Source organism: Marmota marmota, unplaced genomic scaffold (assembly GCF_001458135.2).
Source record: "Marmota marmota marmota unplaced genomic scaffold, marMar, whole genome shotgun sequence".
Taxonomy (NCBI): domain Eukaryota; kingdom Metazoa; phylum Chordata; class Mammalia; order Rodentia; family Sciuridae; genus Marmota; species Marmota marmota.
The window spans coordinates 6722494-6744187 of NW_025999961.1; the positions used below are offsets into that span (position 1 = coordinate 6722494).

At 43.8% G+C, this 21694-nt stretch overlaps 1 protein-coding gene across 11 annotated transcripts in view; it reads right to left on the minus strand.

The window, feature by feature from the left end:
* Window positions 1–21694, minus strand: part of Pdzd2 (PDZ domain containing 2) — a 365551-nt gene that overhangs the window by 192911 nt on the left and 150946 nt on the right. The window contains exon 2 of one of the 11 annotated variants that reach the window (XM_048802946.1): window positions 9709–9772. The exons of 9 other annotated variants lie outside the window; for them this stretch is intronic. The gene's annotated coding sequence lies outside the window, so the exon portion shown is untranslated. Of the gene's footprint in view, window positions 1–9708; window positions 10835–21694 lie in introns of those variants that run through there. One more of the 11 variants, XM_048802945.1, reaches the window with a different exon arrangement.

The following is a 21694-nucleotide window of genomic DNA, read 5'->3' on the forward strand; positions in this document are numbered from 1 at the left end:
AAAATAAAAAAAAATAAATAATAAATAATAAAAAAACAAAACAAAAAAACAAAAAACAAAAAAAAAAGAACTGAGTACGTGCTATGCCACCTGTTTTAGTCCCCTATTTCCCTGGTGTGACTGAAAGATGTGACAAGGACAATTCGAGGAAGAAAAGTTTATTTAGGGCTCATGGTTTCCAAGGTCTCAGTCCATAGATGGCCGACTCCATTCTTTGGGGTCTGAGATGAGGACAAAATCACACCAAAGTGTGTGGCCGAGGAAAGCACCTGGGAAGCGGCACCAGGAAGCGGGGAGGGGAGAGACTCCTCCCCTCACCAATGACAAAACAGAAACCCCAAAGCCATGCTCGCTGTGACCCACCTCCTCCAGCCACTCCCTACCTGCCTGTGGCTACCACTCAGTTAATCCCTACCAGGGGATTAATGCACTGATGAGGTTAAGGCTCTCATGACCCAACTGTTTCACCTCTAAACTTTCTTGCATTATCTCACACGTGAGCTTTGGGGGGCCCCCTCATATCTAAGCCATAACACCACTTTACACTATCTGTGTAACTCTGTAGGGCACTGTCCTTCTGAGCCTAAGGTCCAGGGCTGCAAAACGAGGACAACACTGAGCTATCCAAGCATGAGATCCTTTAGTTAAAAACCTCAGCACAAAGCCTGACAAAGAACAGGGGCTCAGGAAAGGCCACCAACCCTCCCTGCTTTCCCTAATCTTCTGAACATAAGTCCCACAGGTATGGGGTAAGGATTCATCGGGACACAGGAGAGACCGAGCTTGGAACACTAACTGGGCAATCATCTCATCATGCAAAGACCTAATCTTGCTCTCGGCGGTCTATCTAATTTGCTTTGTTTCTATTCATTAAGGAAAAATGTTTTTCCCGTCCATCTTAAGCCAACTTTAAGCTGCGAATTAGTGGAGACAGAGACTTTGGGTTTTGTAGGGAACACCTTATACTGTGATCCTTGTGCTAAATGGACCCATGAAAATCCACCATGACAGCAGCAGCACCGACCCCTCTACAGCAACACTCTCCACCCCTGTCCCCCAAAGGCTCACCAGCAGCCCTGGGCTGGCTTGAAGGAGACCACATCTGCAGATGAGAGCAAAGCCTCTGGCTCCTGTAACCACAGAAACTCTAACGAACTCCTTCAACCCAACCCCAGCACCTCATTCCCCGACATAAATTGTTGCTCCAAGTTTAAAGTTGGTGGAGAGGCATCTCCAAGAGTGACTGTGGGTTGCTCTGAATGATCCCCCGCTGTCTACACTTGGGGCTAATGTTGGAGCCTGGGTTGGAATCCACCATCTGCATCCCATTAGGCCCATTTATGAGCTCAGGGCATGACTGTCTGGTTTGCATTTGGGGCACAGAGGGAAGCAATAAGGAGCAGCAGAAGGGCTATTTAAAAGACACCTGGTGGAAGTTTGTTGCACCAGAAGGCATCTCGAAGATGACCAGGCAGTGTGGCTGGAGGAAGATGGGGAAAGGACCCCAGGAGGAGTCAGAACACGAGTTCTGGTATCATCCCTACCGTCTACCAAATGTGCTCCAGATGAAGCCCTGAACTTCTCAGCCTGAACTTTACCTCGAGAGAGTGAAATTGGATTAGATGTGCTCTGAGATCCCTTTTAGCTTGAAAATTCTAGTAGTTTGGTCCTTTAAGAGAGAGAGACCCCCTGACTGATGAAACATGAATGCTAATATCTAGCATAGCTTGTTGCCTCTCAGTGGTGCTGGATAATTGCTCTCTGCATAAATGAATGAACCAACGCTGATAAGGATATAAAGGAAGCCTATGGAAATTCATTAACAGGGACTGGGGCTGAGGCTCAGCAGCAGAGCGCTTGCCTAGCACATGTGAGGCACTGGGTTTGATCCTTAGCACCACATAAAAAATAAATGAATAAAATAAAGGTATTGTGTTCATCTTCAACTAGAAATACACTTTTTAAAAAAGAAAATTCTTTAACAGATACAGTGCACCATATTCATTCACATACACACATTCCCAGATGTGTTATTTTACTTCAAGAGTTGCAAAGTGTTATGACCTTGGTCAGGCAGTGTGCTAGACATTGCAGGGAGAGGGTAGAATAATCTTCCTCACTTGCCACAGCAACCTGGGACTAGCAAACCAAAAAAGGCAGAAGATGACAAATCTCAGACAAGGTACGATTCCAATTCAAATGTGGTAAATGTAACTGGCATCTTAGAGCCAGACTTGACAATTAAGACTATAAATGAGAAAGAGATGGACATGGTGTGCTGTCAGTCAGGGTCTAGCAGGAATCCAAAGGCACGATCAGAAAGGTTTAATTAAAGGGGACTGTTTACAGAAGTGTCAGGCAGGGCGCAGCACACAGAGGCCAGCAACCATGGGAAATGGTTGCTACCTCTAGATCTGAAAGGCAAGGGAAGGAAGCATTGGTAGTGGTCTGTGTGGGAGCTGGAGCCATGAAAGTGAGCTGCCCCTCAAGAACTTGGAAGAAGTCAGCCATTGTCAGAACCTCAGCTGGGCGGGCAGGACAGTGAGGGGAATGATAAATACCTTGACGCTCTCTCCTCTTGCCTCCCACTGACAGACCACACTGGTTGAACCCAAGCAGAAAGAGAAGGCAAGAGAACCTGGATGCTGCAGGTCATACAAGTGATCCACGTGGCATAGAGGAAGGCGGCAATTGACCTTGGGGACCGGAAGGAACAAGAACATGTCCATAATTATGCTGTATGGAGGACAAATACATTTTTGAGTTTTCAAAAAAATAATTTGTTCTGCAAAATGGCTCCCACCATAGAATCGATCTAAAGGGAAACATAAAGGTCTTCTAGAATATCTCAGATATAGTTAATTTATTAAAATGGGAACTTCTTGAAGTGCAAATAACTTCTTCAGGACATTTGTATTGTTTAAGACATAGTGTATTTGTTTCCAAAGGACATAAAAAGTGAAACTGTTCAGAAGACAGCTTCCTAACCAGACAAAATTGATTCACAAGTATTCTTTTATCTATCCACACAGGCCTCCCCCCAATTTCAAATGATAAAACCAACTCCAAAGTTTGCATACTAATGCATTTTTCCATTTATATATTTTATCGGTTGGCAATTGAAATAAGAATCTCGGAGGTCAGCCAAAAGTCTTAAATAACGAATGAAAGTCATATATTATCTCTTGATTCCAAAGTGTAATAAGACATGTTATGAGAAACCACCTGGAAAACGGCACTCAGCAGGCAGCATTTCAGGGATCTGACTTTCACAGGGCAATTCTCTGCCAACTAATGCTAACCTTTAACAGGCTCCCCTGGAAAAAGATTCCAAAATATTAGTGTCTCCAAAATGCCATCTGCTTTTGTGCAGGATTCTACTGATGGCAATGGAAATCTGGAACTGGGATTAGCGCCCCTTCTAGGGGTGGAGGTTTAGGGGGTGAAAGGTAACACGAGGGAAGAAAAGGAAAAGCTGAATTAAAAATAAAATACCTCTTGGTCATCTCCCAATTAGTGATTGTGTGTTTGAGATTTCTCAGGACAGTCTCAGCTCTTATAGCCCATGCTACTTATATGTCAGATCTGGAGGAGACTTGCCCATATTACGGTCCTTTGCCTCTGTGGGAAAATTCACTACCATTACAATTAATGAGTGTCTATAATACGATGAAAAATCCTGGTGTTATTCATTCACAATAACATCTGAATTCCTGTTATATACCGCCAATGGTATAAAGGTGTTCAGGATAAAATAATGAATTACATAGTGAAAAGTATACACATTATATAGTATTTAGTAGGTTCCAGAACCAGATTTTTTTTTTTTATATCAGGGATTGAACCGAGGGGTAATTAACCACTGAACCACATCCTCAGCCATTTTTAAAAATATTTTATTTAGAGACAGGGTCTCGCTGAGTTGCTTAGGGTCTCACTAAATTGCTATAGCTGGATTTGAACTTGCAATCCTCTTGGCTCAGCCTTCCGAGCTGCTGGGATTACAGCAGCTGATATTTGAATCTCTGCTCACAGAATCCTCATGAGGATGAGATAGGCTCATATATGTGATGCTTCTAACAGTACCTGGTAAGTAGTAAGTGCTCAACAAAATTTGGCTATAATATAAAAATTGCATTCCTAAAATTTGGGTCTAGTAGGAGACAGATATAAACAGGAAAATGATGGTACAATGCTAAGTGCAATTAAGAACTTCCTTTCACACCAACGTTCTAGGAGGAATGGAATGGCTCCAATAGGCCTTTCATTCATAAAAAAAAAAAAAAAGAGAGAGAGGGCATCACTGCACTTGAGCCCAACCGGAAAACACAGAAATGAACAGTCCACTTTCTCCTGCATTCTGGTCTTCCTGACGCCACTGAGCACTTCCGGAGTTTATTTCATCTTCAAGGCTTCCCAGAGGCTGACATGCACAAAGGATGGAAGGCAGAGGGAACAATGGCCAGTGTGCAGGCAGGGGTGAGTCAGAGCCACCGTTTGGCTTTTCACTCCAGCAGTGCCATGTCATTTTAAAACAGTCTCCACTGCCAAGACAGCCTGGGACGTTCTCACATGGGGACTGGCTAGCAAGCTCCAAAGCAAAGAAACCTTTTTACCCCCAAATGTCTCATAGTCATTCCTACCTTTGAAGTTGGAAGAGAGAGTAAAATTATTTTCATCTGCCTAGAAAACAGCAGAGTCGAGAGGAATCTCATATGGAATCAAAATAAGAATCAAATGAGGAATCGGACTGCTCAAATCGGAGTGAGCCCACCGTCTCCTTAATTCTTTTTGGAGATAAGGCGAGGCATAAATAAATCTCCACCTGTATCAGTCTGGCAGCAAATGATACCAAACCCTGACTCCAAATGGCTTAAACAGGGAGGAACTGAACCATCTCATAAGACCAGAAGAGAGGGGGCATGGGGAGGGGCTCGAGGGGCTTCTCTGGGGCTTTCTACAACCTGCTTTCTCCTGCACGCTGGCTTCATCCCAAGAGGGAAGCAAGACCTGTTAGCAGTTCAAGATGGCAACATGCAGAGGAAGCAAAGGGACCACCCATTTGTGTCCTTCTTAGGAATGAGCAAACCTTCCCTAAAAACTCCCCAACAGATTGGAGGTCTTCACACTCCACTGCCAGAATTGTGTGGCAGGCACTTTCCTACACTTGTGTCTTGGGTGTGGCATGGAGGCACCAGACCGGAATGGGCTAATCATCTCAGAGAACAATGCTTCCCAGTTCAAATCCACTCCACCCACCAAGGGGCTGCTGGTGAAGACCAAAGAGGGAAATAAGCATGACCCTAATTCAAAGAAGTTAACATGCTGTACAGCTATTCTCTCAAATGGAGCCCTGATAAGCCACAGGATCAAATGCCCTCTGCCTGATACATTATCCATAAGCAGTGGCATAATGACCAAAAGGAGAATTCTCGGGCACATCAATATAAATGCTCAACAACCACCCTGTTGGGGCAATTTTAAGCACTACTGGCTGAGATCAAAGTATAACATGGTCTAGGCAGACACAGTGGCCCATGTTTGTAATCCCAGCTACTTGGAAGGCTGAGGCAGGAGGATTGAAAATTCAAGGCCATCCTGGGAAATTTAGCAAGACTATCTCAAAATTAAAAAAAATAAAAAGGGCTGGGGATGTAGCTCAGTTGCACTGTACCCCTGGGGGCAATCCCTCAGTATGGGGTGGTGGCCTATTTGCATAGTCATGCCAAGTGGGCACCTGCAGTATCAGGGTATAAATGTTGAAGAAAGAACTGAGAGGAGGGTTCCAAGTCAAAGCGGGGTCCCAGGCAGGGAGACTCTTGCCAGTAAGCATGATGGAGTAAAAGGAGAGTACAGGATTTTTTAAAAGCTTGGGGAAGGGAGGAGCACTAAACTCTCAAAAATAAAGAGAACAAGAGAAACAATGATTGCAACAAAATTTTGGCTGCTGGAAAGCACACAAACTAGTGATAACTGACTTTGTAGATGAGAGAAAGCCAAAACCTAGCCCAGCAGTGTGGGAAGTCTGAGATTCACAGCCAGAACTCCAGAGAGGCTCTGGAATTGTGAGCACCAGGCACTGAAGAAGCAGGGGACCCACCCAAAGCAGGAGGGCACGCTGAAGATCTGAATATGAAGCCATCAGACTGCCACATCCCTCTTTTAATTGTTGATCCCTGGTAAGGGCTTGCATTCTGTGACCTGTTTGCTCTGCTGAGTCGGGACAGCTATGGATTGGAGACACCAACCTTGTGGAAGGCATACCACTCTAAATACAGCAGAATAAGAGAAAGTCTCCATACCAAATGGTTAGACTCCTAGTCTTCTTTCCATCTGGCTTCCATAATGCTACAACCAATCAACTCTTCTGTGTCTTGAAATTTCTCTTTACCTGGGTAGTTTCTCCAGATACAAGATCCTCCCCTAATGAGAGTCCTCCAGTAAAACCACCAGCGAGCTAATTCTACAGCAGAGGTCCTCCACACTAGCTGTGCATTCAAGTCACCTGCAGAACTCTTAATTAATAATCACCACCACCTGGGACCTAGCAAGATCATATGTCATTCCATCACTCTGCAAATGTCCCTGGGAAGTTACTGTGTGCCAGGCATTGTTCTGGATTCTGAGATTTTCCTGGGTCGCCTTCTTGGAAGGGAGCTATTTCTGAGTGCAAGTTCCATCCTCTCAGACATTACAGTTAGGGTTTCAGTAGTCAGTTAGGGATCATCGGACAAGTGAGGAAAGTCTTTACATGGAGGAGATTAAAAAACAAAAACAAAACTAAGAGGAAATCAGAGGAAACAGAAACAATGCAGGGAGGAGAGAAATACTTCAAAGGAGCTGTAATGAGATCTGCAGAGTTGAGCAGCTTTTCATCCATGAAACAATAACAGGAGGCTGTAAGAAAATTACAGATCTTTAAGGAGCTCTTGGGAATTAGAAATTTGATGGCAGACATAAAAAAAGGAATATATGGGTTGGAAGATAAAATGAAGAGATTTCCCAGAAAGTATTTCTGTACTTTTTTTTTGTATGTGCGTGATACTGAGGATTGAACCCAGGGCCTCACTCATGCTATGCAAAGGCTCTACCACTACAAATAAGCTGTGTCCCCAACCCTTTTTAGACGATTATGTGGGACAGAGTCTTGTTGAGGAAAGGTGAAGAAAAAAAAAAAAGAGCTGAATTGCCTAGGCTGGCCTTGAACTTGCGATCCTTTTGCTGTCTCAGCCTCCTGAGTAGCTGGGATTACACTCATGACCACCAGGACCACCAAGCACAGTTGGAAGTAGAATATTTTTTAAAGGAGATAGAAAAATGTAATAGAAAAAGAAAGGGAGTCAGTCCATAAGAGTTTCCTTCCAATCAATAAGTGGTACAGAAGAGAGGAATGGAAATTTTAGTTTTTAAAACTCTAGAAAACTGTTCAGAACAAAAGGGCAGAGCTTCCAGAGAGAAAAGCCACTGGAAGCCCAGTAATGTGATGAAAAAAGAGTACCACCGAGATACAATGAAGTCTCATTACAAAGAGAAAGGAATATTACGAGGGACAAAGAGGAAATCCTAAAAACCTTCAGAGAAATACATTCAAAGCCTCAGGTCTTAGAATGACATCAGACATCTGAACGGTATTAAATCTGGAAGAGTAGTGCTTCCCCAATTCAAAGGGAAAGGGATCCCCAATATAGAATCCATATCCCATACAAACTGTCCGTTAACCTTGGAGGATCTCAAAAAATCACCTCACATGTGGTTTTTGTCAGGACCTTCTTTCCGGAAGATGTGTTTTTCAGAAAGTGAATATAAGAAGAAAGTCGTGAGGTTTAGAAGACAGGGGATGCCACCTGAGAAAGAGACAAAATGCCTCCCTAGTATGATACAGAAAGGACATCCCATGATAGTGTCTGTGCAGACAGCAAATCCAGGGTATAACTGGAGGACAAGAGGTGAACCAGAGGACAGGATACATTTGGCACTAAGAAATGTATAAAAACTTGAAAAGTGATTGTCTCTGGGGCATAGATGTTGTGGTTGGTGAGGGGTCCGTAGTTATAAGTCTTATAGAAACATATCACTTTTAAAAGTATGTATATGTGTCCTTTTGATACACATATAAGAGGGAAAGAAGAGAAGGTCAGACTAGGAATTGGGTTTCAGATTGAGAGTAAGAATCAGAAAGATTCCCAAGCAGCACCCTGGAGCGCCCACTCTCTAGAAGGCAGAGCACAGGTGCCTGAGTAATGAATGCCCTGGGAAACAGAAGCCTTGATGAAGACGACCAGCCAAGTACCATGGCAGCAGAGTCGACACCTGGAGGTCCCAGGAGTCAGGGTGGAGTGGGGTCCCTTCAAGGAAACAATTCCCAAGTGTGACCTGCTGGAGCATATGGAATCGGCAGGAACAGGCTGAAAGGAAGCTCAACTCCATGCCAGGCACGGCATTGGGTAATTTATGGAAGCAAGAAGGCAAACTGAAAGGCAGTGCTTAGTAATTCTGCAGCTTTGCGCCTTCTCCCTTTCACCCTGGATGGGGCCGGAGGTGGGGGGGATGCTGAATGCACCTCCTGGACAGTTATGCCTGGCTGTGCAGCCTCAAAGCACAAGCCTGGGAGCAAGTGGAGTGAGCCTCGGGTCCTCATTTTTTTTGGAGACAAGTTGCTGGGGCTGGCTTTGAACTTGTAATACTCCTGACTCAGCCTCCTGAGTTGCTGGATTACAGGTGTGTACCACTGTGCCCTGCTACATTTTAAAAATTTTAACTATATTTTAAAAATTCATCTGCAATGTGAATTTACACTTGCAAAAACACCCATACTTCTATATTTTGTGTATTTTAAGGTACTTCCATATTAGAGTCTATGCTATCCCCTTATATCAAACAGCTTGACCTATTTTTATGAAAAGCATTTATTGTTTACATTCAAAAAAATATTTTCTCCCAGAATGACACCTTAAGTTACCTCCTCCTTTCCCTTCATGTCATGAGAGAAAATTGACTTCATTTCACTCCTAGTATTTATAAACTCTAATAGAGAGAAGCTACATGATAGAAAATGCCATTATCTTTCCAAACATCTTTCATCTTTAAAAGATCTTTTCATTAGTGGATACTCTAATCAAAACATTTCGTGAATCAGTGGCGGGGCTGTTGTCCAAGCAGGATGTTCAGTAGTTTGGGGCAAAGATCTGTCCCAAATGAGACTGTGACCTCTTGTGGGGTCAAAAACACAGCTCCCTGCAATAGAGAACACAGCTTTGTTCGGCCCCAGATTTGCTGGCCTGCTAGCCAAAGTGAGAAGCAAGGGATAAGGACAGGTGCCCGGGCTGCAACCTCCTCACCGCCCCTCTGGGGCTTCATTAGCACTCTCACAAAAGGTGTAGGAAAGGACTGTGGCTCGGGAGCCCCTGGGGTTCCTCCTGGTGCGCGCCCCCTCCCTGCCCATCACACACACACAGGGCGCCTCCTTCCGTCCAGTAATTGACAAACGAGCTCCAAATCACTCCTCCCGAGGAACACAAACCACCTCTAAACACGCAATTCCCCAGGTGGAAAACCAAACACTCAAGCGATCTGGGAGAAGGCGAGCGTGCGGCTGCTGGGTTTCGTGCCTTCTGTGGCTAAATTCCCAGGCTGAGGGATCCAGCCTCCATCTGCACCGCAGCCCGGATCAGATCGGTGAGCGGGAGGGTTTTCCAGGCAGATTCCTACCTCCAGTTCTGAAGTCACCTCTGGAGGCTTCCTCTCCGACCCCTTCCCGCAGCTTCCTTGGAGACTGCGTCCAGAGCAGCTGGCCTCGGGTAATCCGTAGGGGCCGGGTTTAGCAACCCCCAGGGGCCGGTCATTAGCCTAATCACCTGCTGGCAGTCGGGAGGGGCGGGCGAGAGGCCCGTTCCCCGCCCCGGGCCGCCGCCCTCCCGAGGTCCCGACGGCGGCGGGCAGTCCAGGAGCAGGATCCGTGCAGGACTTCCCGAACGCTCCCCTCGGCTGGCTACAGATCTGTGGGAGGACCCCCTCCCTCCCTCCTCGGGCCCCGGTTGAGGAGGTTATGAAAAGACTGTAATGTAATCCTAACGCGGCTCGTCACTCCCGGGCTCACTTGTCAAAACTCCACAGCATTCCAGAATCCCTTCCCCGACACTCCCCTCCTCTTGCAGGGAAAAGGAAACCGCCCCGGGAAAGATTGCAAGGAGTTTGGGGTTTCTTAGGCAGACGATTTTGTTTATGTCAAGTGCTCAGGAGCTTCCTGCTGCAAACTGGGAGCAGGATTGAAGGAGAAAACGCCCTCCCGGTACCCTGATACCCTCACCCAGCTTCGAAGTTCTCTCTCAGAGCCACCCTAAAAGAGGCTCCACCTCCCTAACATCATTCATTTCATAACCACTCAGTTTCATAATCAGCAGAAGCATGGGTGTTGTTTTTTTTTTTTTGGGGGGGGGGTACTAAAATCACAACTATCACACAGGGTGGGATGTCAGGGAACTTTCCAGAAATCACCAGTCAGATCCTCTCTGCAGTAGTAACCAAATTTACCACCCCTGAATTACAATTGCCCGTGACTGCACGACTCAAGCATTTCCTTTATACCTTAGCCTGCTCGCCTGCCCCTCCCACCTTCAGCGGGTTCAGTCAGCAAGTCAACCCCTTGAGAGGCCCGAATGGGCTTGGGCTGCACAACCATCTCTCCAGCTGCAAACTGATGAGGAAGCCCGACCCACGAGGCCCAATTGTTTACATCACACCCACTGAGGGCTTCCTGTCTTAAATTAATGGTAATACAAATAAGACAGGAAAAGAGTGTTTGCTTTTCTCAAAAGTAGGAGAGGGGTTTGGGGGCAGGGGGGAGTCGCTTTTCATTGCTTTTTCAAAACTTCAGTTGTAAATTTATTCCATTTTTACACTTCTAACATTTGTTGAAAAGTAAGAGCACTGCTGTGCCAAACCTCAAACCATTAAGGAACTTCTGCTCAAAACACATTTTCACCTGGCTTGGGGAGGGCTCCAAGTTGGAGCTCCCAGGGGAAGCTGAGCTGGAGGTATGGAGAGCGCCTGGGGTTAAATGGCACAAATAAACTCACTCCAGCCCCGTGAGTCCTTCCGGGGACTTGCATGGATAGGTACACACCCTCCCCTCTCCTTGGGGTTTGCACCGAAATCTTGCTGGGTTTCCAACCTGCCCCTGTGTCTCTAAGCTATTTTTTTTTTCCCTAGGCATCTAGCAGCCCCTAAAAGCAAATGAACTTTGCAATGGACAGATCTGGTGGAATTCAAAGCAATTAATTAAAATGGAGGAGGCCAGGGAAGGCTTCAATTCCCAGTACCATTACTGACACTGGAATAGGTAATTAGAGCCTAGGAGGGGCCAGCCCATGCCCATGTCAAGCCCGGGCTGGAAATCTGCCCATTCTGAGAAGCATCCCAAGAGCACTCGGTAAATACTCATCATAATTACCAGTTCTGGAACTACTACCTCCAGTTGCTTCATTCAGGCCAGTGCAAGAGGAAACCGAAAACAGGCAGGAGTGCCAGGCTGTGGCATTCCTCCTTTAGAAGTACTGGAAGGAAACAAAACCTCAGGATAAAATCTGTCTCAAGGAGGTGTGTGTACTGCAACCTCATGGAATTGAGGAGAACTCTATGCATGTCCAGGGAGACAAGCTTTGCCAGCCAGTCCCCAGAAGACTGCAATTCCTGGGTCAAGGCAAGTTAGACGCTGATGACTTCAGAAAAAAAGCCAAATGTATCATGATGCCAATGCAAAGTATCTGGCTTACACATATTAAAATGAATGCTAGCTCCTCCTCCCTCCCCTTTTCCAGCTCTCCTGACATAGGGTGGAAGTTCTAAGCAGATTCATGAGCATCCTTTTATGTGGCAAATCAGTATTTGATAAGTTTTATGGGAACCATGTTCAAATTGAATAATTTTTTAAATAATTCCAGAAGTGTTCCTTTTCTTCCTTTCTGAGAGCCTTTTCCACTGATGATTTCCTAATGCTGTTGCTTCTTTATTCTTTCAATCCAGTGTGTAATTTATGATGTGTAAATCAGTTCCTTTTAAAGTAAATCAGGGGCTTTAAGTATAATGTAAATAAATATCCTGCCCCCCCACTCCATCATTGTTGCTTAATATCACTTTAGTGTGTGTATTGCTGGGAATTAAAAAATCTAACCACATCTGCGTAATATCTTAGCTTCAGGAAGGCTTTAAAAAGCATATGCCATTCTCATCAGCAGGTCAGAAAGATAGGATCGGGTCTGTCTTTTCCCTACCCAGGCTTCACTGCTGCCTGGAAAAGAAATCAATGGCTCAGTAAACAAAGTAGTGCTTAAAATGTACTCTAAGATTTCATCCTGGGTCTGGTTTAAATAATACTTGAAATTGCTCCATGCACACCCAGACTCTACGAACAACAGGAATTTAGGTTGGAACTGCTAATATGTTAAGAGAATCCAAAGTGGCTTCAACACATTAAGGAATGGTTCATTAAAGACAGTTTAGAATTCAGCATGATGGCTGATTACAAAGTAGTATCCTCGGGGATGATAATCAGCAGGACTGGCTCAAATGAGGCTTAATATCTACATTCAAGAAAAACAGACAAAGTGGTGAGGATCATGGGGATCATGGAAGATCATTCATGAAATGGGAATCTGCACCCCATATTGATAAGAAACAGGCAACCCAACACTGGGGTGTTCACACTGGTGACACGGAAGGGAAATACCCCACTGCTCCCTATCCTGTCATAAAGAATTTGGTAGCAGACAGAATCTTATGAGGAGGTATGTCCCTTTTGAGGTACCTTGTTTTAAGGAAGATGTGAGACACTGGAAAGTTTCCAAAGGAGAACCTAAATGATTAAAGAGACAGAAAATAGAATCTATGAGGGAAGTTTAGAGGACTTGGAGTTGTTTAGTCTGGAGAGGAAAAGTACCTAAAGGCAAACTCAGTCTTCTATTTGAAGGGTTATTATACAGAGGATACCGACCAGCTGTTCTTCATCTCTCCAGAGGACAGAAGAGGTAAGAGACTCAAAATACCACTTTAAATCTGGGTCAGATTTATCTTGCTTGTCCTAATGGTAACTGACTTGACATCAGAACAGTCTCATTTGCCATTCCTTTGCAGACCTCATGTAGATGTCATCTGAGTCTTGCCTGTTTATGCAGAAGCTATGCTAAAGAAAAACCTCCATCCCCTTCTTGAATGATAGTTATTCCATCCATGTAGGAGCAAGGACCTTGAATCTCTGTGTTCCTAACTCACAAACAAGGTGCCCCAAGAATGTAATGATCTCCAAACTGAGCCTGTGTCTTTATTGGAATGGGTACCTCTAAAAATATGCCCAACTTCACATACTGGATAGATGATAAGAAGATCTCATAGATACACTCTCAAATTTATGTTTCAGTATACAGGAAGCATTGCTTTTTGTGTGGGCAAAGAAATATTAGTTGATGATGATAATGATAATAATAGCTATGAATTATTAAGCTCTTACTATAATTATGTTGGGCACAGTGCCCAATCTATTTCATGTAGGCTACCTTTCTCATTTATTTTCTTGCAGTAGCTCTGTGAAGTGGAAATAATTATTAGCTTTATTCTAACACAAAGAAACTGAGTCACCAAGAGGTTAAGAAACTCAGCTGGTAAATGTTGGGAGTCCCGATTCAAACACATTTAGTCTGACTCAAAAGGGTGTACTTAATTAAAACACTGCCTCCCATCATTAAACATTTTTAGCTATTCAGAGGGAGGAAACACTGGGGAAATAATTCGTGCTTCTTGGCCCAAGTGGACTAAAAGTCAAGTCTTCTACATGTTTATATTACTGGAGGAACACAGTCAATTTTTCCCAGTATAACAGAGAAGGATGGAATTGACCTTGATTCAGAGGGTGTATGGCTGTCTTCCACAGGGCTGAAAAATCCAAATGAGAGTCACGTCTGTTTTAGTAAAATTGAAATTTAGTAACATATAGAAAAATTTATCCATAAATAGTCTCACCTTGCATATAATGGTTCTGTGACTGTTGAATTTATGAATACAAGTGTATTCTGACTGTGATGCTCAAAACAAACTGAGCTGAACTAAACTTTTCCAACACGCTGGTGGCCAAGGCCCTGGTTGATCATTTCCAGGGAGTCCCCTATGGGTGTCCCCTAAGAATCTTAAAACTCAACTATTTCTCTTTTAATATATATATTTTTTAGTTGTAGATGAACACAATACCTTTATTTTATTTGTTTATGTGCCGGGGATCAAACGCATGCTAGGCAAGCGCTCTACCACTGAGCCACAACTCTGGCCCTCAACTATTTCTTTTGATTTAGCTCCATGAGAAAGCATATGGATGGGTCACATATTTTCTTTATGCCAACTACTTTTAGGTCAAGACGAGATTTTTAATGAGGCTTATTGAATACTGTAATTTATCCACAGTAGATGATTCATGAAACAGACATCAAAATGATTTTTAGAAGGGCAAATGAACCACATGCAAACAAAAACTAAAAAGGCTTGATCTAAATTACTCCAAAGGATAGATATTTTCCCATCAAGACAATTTATCCTGAGTCCATAAACAGAGAAGGGCGTAATTATAAAAGTGTTTGTTAATAGATCTGAACCTTATGTAGCTATAAAAAGCTGGAGAGAGGAAGAAAGCGGAAATTCCCAGGAGATCCCCAACCACATCCAGGCCATGGGATCTCCATACATACAAAGCCCAACTGTGACATCAAGCAAAGCACGAAAAGAAACCTCAGTATTTTGACACAATCCACATAAATAAGTTCGAATTGTCCTGAAACTAAACAATGACATTTCTACCCAATAAACTTTCAGTTAACACATGGACAGAGTGGTGACTTACTGGCATTCCAGATGCACTTAATAGAAACATGATGCCCAGAATCAAAAAGATCTTTGGTAAAGTTGGTTGAAGGGATGGATGAGTGTGCAGATGTCTCAACAGATGCTGGTGCCGCCTCTTTGCCCCTTTGAATCTAGGTTGGGAAGATGTCATCAATGCTGCACAGCCCACAGCTCCAACAGGGGCTGAGCCATTTGACACTGGTACCCTGGAAACAGTGCATGGGACCAGAGATTGGTTTCCAACCCAAAGATACCTACTGTGTTTTTGCCATAAATACAGGAGGAGGAGTTGCAGGCTTTGATTCAAAAGTCACTATTATTAATAGTATAGATTCTAAACTCTGAAGTCCAACAGAATCAAGTACAAAATAGTTAACATCTACTGACGACTTGCTGGAAGCCAAATTCTTCCCTAGGCTCTTTACATTTTAATTTTTATTTCATTTTATTCGTGGTCCTGGGGATTGAACCCAGAGACACACTACAACTAAACTACATTCCCCACTCTTTATATTTTGCATTTTGAGACAGGGTCACACTAAGTTGCTGAGGTTGGCCTGGAACTTGGGATCCTTTTGCCTTGGCCTCTCAAGTAGCTGGGATTATAGGTGTGTGCCACATCACTCATCTGTTCCTCAATAAATCCTTATTACAATCTTAAGAGTGTATGTTAGTCAGATTTTTGTCACTGTAACAAAATGCTTGAGAGAATGAATCATAAAGAGAAAAGATTTATTTTGGCTCATGGTTTAGAGGTTTCAGTCCATGACTGAGGGGACCCATTGCTTTTAGGATTTTGGTGGGGGTGCCAGATGACAATGGTGGGGAGTGTGTGGTGGACAAACTGCTCACCTTATAGAAAGGAAGGAAAAAGAGAGGAACAGGATGGGATCTCACAACCCCATTGACCTACGAACTTCCCACAAAACCCTTCTTATTCTATAAAGCACAGGACAGCCTCCCAAAGGATTATCCAGTTCGAAATGTAAATATGCAGAGGTGGAGAAACCGCTAAAAGCTCTTAAAAATCTATTAAAAATGTAAATTCCCATCTTCTTTCTCTTTTCTTACAGCACCAAGCTTCTAGTAGGAATTCAGTAAATACTGGTTGAGTAAACATGAAAGAAAGGGCTGAATGACTGCCACTCCCAGGATCCTTTGCAGGAAACACTTAATTGAGGGTGGTCTTGTGATGGCAGGGCATTGGGTGGGAGTTAATTTATCTATACCAGAACCGTCCAATACCCAGTGCCCAGAAGGGAATTCTGAAATGAACCCAATCTCACACTGGGAGCCTGAGCCCAATGCAAGGGATGTCGAAGTTGATCCTAGGAGAACTGACACACTTGGGCAAAGGTCAGCTCCTCCTTATTGGTGGCATCTGCAGTGACGCACTATTAAGCTGTGAAAACTTCCCCAGCTGATTTTCACCCAGCTTCAAAGAACAAATATAGCAAAAGAGCCAGAAGGTCATGGAGGGATTTGTTCAATCTCTCAGCCCTTGTCCACCACCCACTCCAACCACAACCACACAACCTGGAGCCTCCAGCAGCCTCAAGCCAAAGAACTCTCCTGCTGCTGATGGGAAAACATGTGGGAGCAGCAAGATGGTCCAGTCATGACCTGTAGATTTCAACAGGGTCAGTGAAATGGGGTCAGAGACCTGGAAACTTAAGATTAAAGGCCAACATTCTTAGATAGAGCACAAATCACACTACATTAACCAGAAGACTAAAGGGGGTGTGGAGGGAGGGGAAGAGAGAGAATCCCCCATTCTTGCATCCCCCATTCTCTAGATTTGAAGACCATATCTTCTAGATGTATCTTTTACAGTCAGAAAACACAGGTGGTTTTGGTACAGCTGTATATGAGAGAACTTAAAACCTTAGTCTCCAGTCATTCTTAAGCCTCTCGGGGAGATATTTAACTGCCTGCCCAGAGCTGGTGAAAGCAAGTTAAGTTCTTTCTTCCCTGGGGCCTCTGTACACATTGGGCTGGGGCTGTTCTCCCTACTCTAACCACCCTCCCATGCCCAAGTCAGGGGGCCCATCTTGACCTTCCTCTTGAATATATTCAGGGCTCTTCTTCAGACCCCATAGCAGCCTTGCTGCCTGTGCACTTGTTTGTAACCCTTGTAGACTAGCAGCTTTTTTAGGGGAAGGTCATGTGGCCTTGCTTACTGTTTTATTCTCAGGGCCTAGAATTGTGTCTAGCACATACAGCTGCCCAGGAAATAGTTGCCAAATGAATGAGTATAAGCCAGGAGACTTCCAAATGCATTCATTCCTGCAACTACTTATTGAGTGCTTACTGTGAACCAGGTACAGGGGTAGGCACTGGGAGAACAACTATTACTACCCTAATATTAACAATGACGATGGTGATAAAAAGAACCATGGCTAATGATTACTGGGCATTTCCTAGGTACCAGGCATCATGTTGAATTCTTCTCTTTTTTTTTCTTGTAATCCTCCTCCCCAAACCCATATGGCAGGTACTATTATTATTCCTACTGTACACATGAAGAAAGTCATTCACATGGACCTTAATGTAAACAAATCTCTAACATTTAAGTTTTCAGAGCTCTACATACATGGGTTTAACTCACACCAGCTAAGACAAGTTTACCCATGAATTCACTCCCGTGCTTTGCTGGTGGCTATCACCTTGCCTGGAGTGTCCCCACTCACTCTTCATCTTGTTTGAAATCTACTTTAAAATATTTTGATGCACGCTGTGTGATGTCAAGCAGTGTCAACCACACTCCACACTTTAGAGACTGTGAACTGACGTGTGAAGGACATTTGTCAGGAGTCTACATTCCACGGTTGCATCAAATTCTTGAAATACCATTATCTACATCTACAGCAGGTTCTGTAGATAACAAAATGGAAGTTGGAAACAAATTTTTCTCATTTGTGGCATGAAAATTTTCAAGGTAATTTGGTTAGGAAAGTTCATACAAACACCCCTGTCCCTGCCTGCTGGGCTGTGAGAATCAGGGAACCAGCTTCCTCATACTTCTTAGTGTTGACTTCAGCTGTGGCGATGAGACCAGCGTCCCCCAATAAGGCAGGATTCTGATGATAAGGTCAGCTGATTCTTCCTTCAGGGTGCTATTGCATGAGCTTCAGAGTGAACCTGCTGGGAAGGGGCTGATTGGTGATATCTCCAGACTTACAAAGGAGGTAGGGTTATTTCTGTGACTGGTCACTAATACTCTTCATATGGCCAGAGTCAAGGATTTGCATTCCTGGTAACCTTCCCCCTGGTAGTAAGGTTATGGTCAGGGGACAGGTAGTTCTCAATCTTTCCTGATAATTTAAGGCTATTAATGCTGAACAAAAGAACCTGACAACTGTTGAGCAGGCAGCTCAGGTGGGTCCCCTTCCCTGGCTAGGCAAGCATCCATTCATCTTTCAACACTGGGCTCAAAAATCCCCCCTATTGTGAAGGCTTTCTTGATAAATCACCTCCTTTTGGGATCTCTGAGAGTTGCCCAAATGGCTTCTTCTGAGATCTTTCTTACGAACCCCAATTGGCTATGAAAACATGGGCAGGTCTCTTCCTGCACCCTGAAAAATTCTAATTTACTAGGAATTTATTTTAGAATATGTTTTATTGACCCAGGTGCCATGCTAGGTGAGGAGGCGCCAATGAGCAACATAAGCTTAGAGGCCGAGGTGGGCAAATGAAGTGATGGGCAGAGATTAAGGGATAATGTTAAACCAGGGAGCTGGCAGAATCCCATTAGGGGCTGCTAATTAGACCTGAAAGGCTAAGGGAAGGCTTCCAGAACAAGTGAATATGAGATGAACCGTAAAGAAAAGAGTCCAGGAAGTAGAAATGGCAAGTGCCAAGGTTCATGCCAAGACAGGGGAGGTCATGTTCTGTGGCCTTAGAAAATGCACACTGGCTGCAAATTTGGTTGGCCTGGGGCTGGCGTTAGGAGAGTGGAAACTGAACAGGGGCTGAGAGGTAGAGCCCACAAGGCCGTGGTTTGGGCTTCATCCTTGAAGGGCTTTTAGCAGGAGAGCGGTATGGACAGATTCTCCAGTTGGAAAGATCACATGGGCTTCAAGGAGGAGAATATCCTAGGAGAATATCCTGGGTGGAGGCAGCAAGAGGGGTGAGGATGTTGCCATAAGAAACCAGGCAAGGAAAGATGGAGCCTGGCCCAAGCTTCCCTGGTGTGTGGAATGACACTCCGGCATTGCACTATTTATAGGCTCCCCCTTTCCACTAGACTGGCAGTCCCATAGGGACAGACTTCGGACTTTATGGTAGTATCCCCTTATCTTTGGGGGATATGTTCCAAGACCCTAGTGGATGCCTGCAACTACAGATAGTACCAAGCCCTATAGGTACTCAGTTTTTCTTATATATATAAACTTTAGTGCCTTCTCCATCTGAAGTAGGCAATTATCATGCATGGTGGCTATAACATTGGCAGTTTCAAGCATGACAGAAAAACTAACACAAATTTCTTTTTCCTTCTCCATAATATTATAGATAGAAGATTTATTCTTATAGCAGATCTTAGTAATTTTAGCACACATGTTTTCTTCCCTTAAGTCAAAAATCTTCACCTTTGCATTTAAAGGGAGCACTTTATGGCTTTTTTTTTTTTTGAGTCATCTATGAATTTTCAGCATTACTATTCTTGCACTTTGTGGTCCTTGTTAAGTAAAATAATGAATTTGAACACAAGTACTGCAGTACTGCAACAACTGATCTGATAACTGAGATGGTTACTAAGTGACTAATGGGCAGGTAGCATATACAGTGTGGATACACTGGGCAAAGGGACAATTATGTACTGAGAGGGATGGGGCAGGACAGCATGAGATTTCATCCTGCTACTCGGAATGGCATGCAATTTAAAGCTTATGAAATTTTTATTTCTAGAATTTTTAATTTAATATTTTCAAACCATGACTGACTGCAGGTAGCTGAAACCTCTGAAAGCAAGACCACAGATTAGGGGGGACTGTTATACTCATTGCTGGAGCCTCAGTGGCCACAGGTGGTAAAACCTTTAGTAAAGGGTTGTTTGTGCATGTTGAATGTCAGAATTCTTTATGTGCAAAATGATTTACTTTTGTTAATCCCTCATCACCGGGGCCCCTAACCTCACTCCACCCTTACTTCCATCTTCTCTGCCTGAAAAAAACCTCTCTTCACCCATTACTATACTCTTTTTTACATTTAGATGTTCCAAGGTATAGAGTGACTCTACTTCCTTCCATAGGAAGACATGATTCTAGTCTTCGTAGTCCCCTAAATACCCTATGCTGACCTTTTCTTCACTGAGGCCCAGCTCATTCTACTAGTTCATCTTGTCAAGACTCCATACAGGCCCCAGCTGTAAGAGGTCCCTCTCCTACCACCTAGCAAGTTTTCCAGTGGTAATCCCATTTAAGTGGAGTTGCCTCTGCCTCCCTTCAGATATCCTGCGTCCATTTCATTACATATTAAGTGTAAAATAAAACAGTCTCCCATCTGCAAGAAGCATTCATGAACTCCAACTAACCTGATTCAGAATCTTACCCAACCTTAATCCCATTAATATGTGGTCCTGTCAATTGCATATGATTTGATGTTTTTTCAGTGTTTGCTTTCCCAGGAAATAATATCAGGGCATTACAGATCCAAATCCTCGTCTCTCCCTCTCTGGTCTGTACCAAATACTCAAGCTCCTCCTTCTTTGTTTCCTGGACCAAAAAAACTTGTTCCAGCTCACAGAAGTCTTTGGCTTTAATCTGCCCCTGAGAACTGGGCATTGGACACCATGAACCTAGGAGCAGAAAATCCAATGTAGCCACTGCCTACCTCTCTCTAGGCCTAGCCCACACTGGCCCTACCAGATGGTTTTATAATAATGAGCACTGTGTTATCCAGAAGGTCCTACAATAAACTCTTAAGGAGATTTAAATCTGGAGAGTCTCCCAGAGGCTATTCTTTTCCTTACAAACTTTCATCTAGCATGGCTGGTACCCTTCCCTACACAGGTTCCGGCTCATGTTGCCAGACAAAATACAGGAAATGCAGTTAAATTTGAATTACAGATGAAAAATGAATAAATTTTTATTCTAATAAGTCCCAAATAGCACATGAAAAATTTTATTTGCTAAATCTGACAATCTTAATTTGTACTTATACTTTGCCTTTATAAAAAAAAATCACTTCTGCACACAATAATGGGTAAATACAGAGAAAATAGAACATATCACCTGGTCAGAACTTGGGACCCTTGAAAACATTCTTTGTGGTCCCTGTCCCTCACTGATGGGTGTCTTCTTATAAGGAGAGGCTTTTAATCATTTTCTTTATAGCTGACTTCAAGTCCCTCACCTTTGCCTAACCTTTCTCACTCTGTTTATAATTCTCTTTCCATGATCACTTTTTCTGCATCATTAAGTTCAACCACTTTGACCCTCTTCCCTTCCCAAGCAATTGCCATTCCATTGAGCGCTTCACCTTGACTTGCTCTCTTCTGATGCCATATCAAAATGTCTCCTCTTTACAAGTCAATGAACCACATTAAGGAAATACCGAGCAGGTATCGTCTAGCTCCAATTCTTCCAAACTGACCTCAAGGATTGCATTCCTATTCCTAATTACTCCACACTTTCCAACTCCAAGAAATCCTTCCAGAAAAGTCACTCAGGTCTCCGACCTCAATTCTGATCTGTTCTCCACTACTCTCCATCAGCTAGAGAACCTCCTAGTTGGAAAAACAAAAGATCAGACAAAGCCTCCAGTAATTTTCTCAAAAATGAATAAAGCTGGCTTCCTCTGTAGGCTCCTGGGG